The sequence below is a fragment of the Triticum urartu genome, chromosome 7A (genome assembly GCF_056163025.1).
Source record: "Triticum urartu cultivar PI428250 chromosome 7A, HENAU_Tu73, whole genome shotgun sequence".
Taxonomy (NCBI): Eukaryota; Viridiplantae; Streptophyta; class Magnoliopsida; order Poales; family Poaceae; genus Triticum; species Triticum urartu.
In genome coordinates, this window is record NC_141879.1 from 113,308,676 (window position 1) to 113,312,828 (window position 4,153).

At 57.3% G+C, this 4,153-nt stretch overlaps 1 pseudogene; it reads left to right on the forward strand.

Annotated features, from left to right (window-relative positions):
* The first annotated feature begins 401 nt into the window (after window positions 1–401).
* Window positions 402–1,263, forward strand: LOC147958397 (uncharacterized; annotated as a pseudogene).
* Window positions 1,264–4,153: the final 2,890 nt, after the last annotated feature.

The window sequence follows — 4,153 nt, forward strand, 5'->3', positions numbered from 1 at the left end:
CGGGTGGGCAGGGGGCGTGGGGATCATGCTCCTGCATTGGCCCAGATATTTAAGCCCCGCGGGAATCGTTGTAACGAGCCGGCTATGTGGCTCGAGTACGTGGTTGAGGAGAAACAACCGTTGCGGCGGCGGCGGCGTTCGTGCGCCTAGAACCATCACCGTGTCCACTCTGTGATCGTGTCCTCCTCTACCTTCTTCTTCTTCTTCTTCTTCTTCTTCTTCTTCTTCTTCTTCTTCTTCTTCTTCTTTTTCTTCTTCTTCTTCTTCCTCTTCTTCTTCGTTGGTTCGTGCCACAGCAAGTGAGGGAGAGCAGAGAGAGAAGGCTACAGCGAGCCAGAGAGCGAGGTGCCGCAACAACAATTGGCATCAGAGCTTCGGTTGTGAGGTGATCGCTGGCGTCCATGACGCTCGTTCCACATGGCGGCAGTGCGGCCGGGATGTCGTTGTAGCTGCCGGCGCTGACGACGAACTACACCTCCTGGGCGATTAAGGCAGAGGCTATCCTTGACGTACAGGGCTGTGGTGTGTTGTGGCTCCGGCGGAGGGCGCGGTGGTCCACGCCGGGAAGAGCAAGACGGCGCGAGCGGCGATGCTGGCGCACTGTCAAAGGACCTAATGATGCAGGTGGCGACGAAGCTAACCGCGAAGGAGGTATGGGACTCCCTCAAGGTTCGCTTCGTCGGCGCCGATCGAGTGCGGGCGGCGCGGCTCGCGACTCTCTGCGGTGAGTTCGCTCGCCTGCGAATGGAGGATGATGATGACCTCGGCGCGTACACGGGCAAGGTGAACGACATGGCGGCGAGGTATGCGCGGCTCGGGTTCACACTGGACGAGGCCGCCGTGGTGAAGAAGCTGCTTGACACCATGCTAGACCGGCTATACGCCGCGATCGCCGGCATCGAATAGTTCTGCAACGTGGAGGAGATGGCATTCGAGGAGTCTGTCGGTCGTCTGAAGGCTTTTGAGGAGAAGTGGAGGCGGCGCGTGCAGGCCGGCGGCGAGCGCGTGGGCAAGCAGCTCATGATGACGGCTGCTCAGTGGGCGGCGCGGCGGCGACAACAGGGAGGGCGCGGCTTCTGCGACCACGACGACGACGGAGTAGCGAGCACGGCATCGAGCAGCGGAGGGAAGCGGCGAGGGCGGTGCTACAACTGCAGAGAGTGCGGGCATTTCCGGCGCGAGTGCCCAAAACCGCGGAAGACGCATGCGGCGGAGCAAGCCCTTCTCGCCGACGCCAACATCAAGTACGACAGGATCCTCTGAGTCGTGGCTTAGGGAGTGTGTGTCGGGCCAATAAGCGATGGTTATAGTCTAGGCATGGTCTGAGTTGTGTCTGGGCTTAGTCCAACCTGTGTCTAGGCTTAGTCCGTGGCGTCGGGTGTGTACGTGTGTAGTGTTTGGGTGCACGGGTGTGTCCCGGTCCGTGTACACCGTACGTATAGCTGTAGGGCTAGGTCGTTCGTGTTTCCATAGGGTGCGCGTGGAGATTGTGCGGTCTTGGTGCGACTCGTTCGCGTACGTGCACGGCGAGGACGCGGCCAGAGCGGGCCGATCGGGGTGTGCGGGTGGGCAGGGGCGTGGGGGTCATGCTCCTGCGTTGGCCCAGATATTTAAGCCCTGCGGGGATCGTTGTAACGACTAACGAGCAGGCTGTGTGGCTCGAGCACGTTCTTGAGGAGAAACAGCCGTTGCGGTGACGGCGGAGTTCGTGCGCCGGGAACCATCACCATGTCCACTCTGTGATCGTGTCCTCCTCTACCTTCTTCTTCTTCTTCGTTGGTTTGTGCACATCAAGTGAGGGAGAGCAGAGAGAGAGGGCTACGGCGAGCTAGAGAGCGAGCTGCGGGAACAACAAGGTTGTACCTCGATACAAGAACTTTAATATCCGCTGATACCAAAGCTCAAGTTACACTACAACACCCCTTTAGCATAATTTCAAGATAAGATTTGATCTGTACTTTGAGAAATAAAAAGGTACGAAAGCAGGGAGATACGACCCGCTCCCGTCCCCGCAACCCTAGCCGCCGCCGCCCTTCCCCGCCCGTCGCCGGCGGGATCCGGCCTCCCTTGCCGGCGCGCGGCCCGGATCCGGCCCTTCCTCCCCTCCCCCTCCTTCCGCCCCCGCGCCGCCTCCCCGGGAGGCGGCCGGGGCGGCCCCCGCGCCGCTGCTCTCGGCGTTGAACCGCCCTCCCTCTCCCCAGCCGTCGCCGGTTGGCGCCCTGGCTCCGGCCAGGGGGGTGCCGGCGGCAGCACGACCTCCTTTCCCCGCGCGCGCGTCTCCCTGGTCTGGGACGGGGGGGCGGCGGCGGTGTCGCTCGGCTTGGCGGCGTGGTGGCGTGCGGTGGCCAGCGACGCGTCCCCGGCCCAGATCTGGGCCTTCCTGGCCCCATCTGGGTCCTAGCGGGCCGGTCCCTGGCGTGGCTTCGTCGTCGTCTGTCTGGTGAGGAGGAGGAGCGGCTCGGACGGGGGGCGTCGATGCCGATGGCGTGCCAGCTGCAGCGCGATGGCAGGAGCTGTCCGGGAATGGAGTTCCCGGCCGGGTCTGTGGGCACATGGGCCTGGTAGGCTCCTGCTTATGTGTCCGGTCGGCTACCATCGTTGACAGCGGAGGTTGTGCCCTCCCGCGTGCCGATGGTGCTGCGGCCCCTAGTCCCGGCTCCTATCCCTTGTCGTGCAGACCTCACCTCGTGGTGCCACGGTGAGACGGCGTGGAGGCTTCTTGACCATGGTGGCGCAAGATGGTGGTCGGTTTCGTGGCAGGCTCTGGAGCACCGATCGGGGGAAACCCCTGTCGGCCTGTCCGACACCGACGCGTCGACGCCGGTGGGTGCCGCCGGACCTTCCTGGAGGGCGTCGGGGGCGACCCTTCCTCTCGCCTCATCGTGTACCGGGGGAAACCCTTGGCAGCAGCGTCGTCCTCGTCGTGGTCCTTCTTGGAGGTGCTGATTGGTACCGGTGCTTCGGAACCTTGGAGCTTGGTGGGAGATCTTCAATGGGCGCAATGGTCGTGAAGCTTCTCCGTTTCCGTCGAACCGCTCTTGTCGGCATTCTTTTCTCTTGTTTCTCTTTCGTTTCTTTTGGGCGTGACTGTGCTGCTTCCACCCTAGCACCTATCCTTGGTTGTATCGGTTGGTTGCTTTGGAATACAAAGCGAGGGGAAACCCTTTTTCGTCAAATAAAAAGGTACCAAGACCAGGTAAAAAACAATAGGTTATAGGATTCCAAATAAAAGAGGATCGGTACTATGAGTAAATACAAAATTGAACCAAAGATAACTCTCAAATAAAACGGAAAAGAAGAGAAGTCTCGGGGATCCAACCTTAGGTTTGACACAATTTTTTTTGTGTCTAATAAAAACAGATTATTCTTTTAGTGGGATACGGTGTTTAAGTTAAGAGCTAATAAAAACAGATTATTCTCTGTGATCTGGCAGTCAAGGGACTGCTTTGTATCAAAATGTTAACACATGAGAAGTTAAGTGACTATTTATCTGTTTTTTTTCTTCAAGTTTATGTATGTATCTGTTAACGACGCGCAAGTTTATGTACTTATGGTGATATTAACTCTTATGTCAATAGCAGACGCCTATGATGACTTCGTCAATTAATCTTTAAACTAGCCGACTTGATATGTCAAAGGTGTTCATAAAGATAGAATGTGTGTTCGTTTGTCGAAATGAGTGTATGTGTATGTATGTGTCTGCGTACTGCGTTTAAAAACCAAAACGGACCATGACAAGCAAGTGTTCTGGTTCAATAATTCGACCTATCCACTGCAGATCGATGCTGAAGAATCATTGCTACTCGATCGACCGACTAATTTTCAAATCCATCAAATGACTGCCATCTAGTACAATTCGTACCCTACACTTCTTCAATAATCAACCTTCATGACTCTCAGAATTGGCACCTAGCTGTTGTCGCAGGAGTTCCTAAGAACTATGGTGTTTCTTTCCCCTAGGGTTTCCTAGGGTCCAACTCTTCCACCGGCGGCACCGTCGGAGTACACCAACACCCACGTAAGATATACCGATCGAGAGCTAGGGATTGCGCGAAGTTCGTTTTGCGGGAGTCAGCCTTGCTCTCCGGCGATTGCATGGAAGACTTGAACAAGATGGAGGTACGCGGAGGGGCGGAGAAATCGGAAGGAGGGG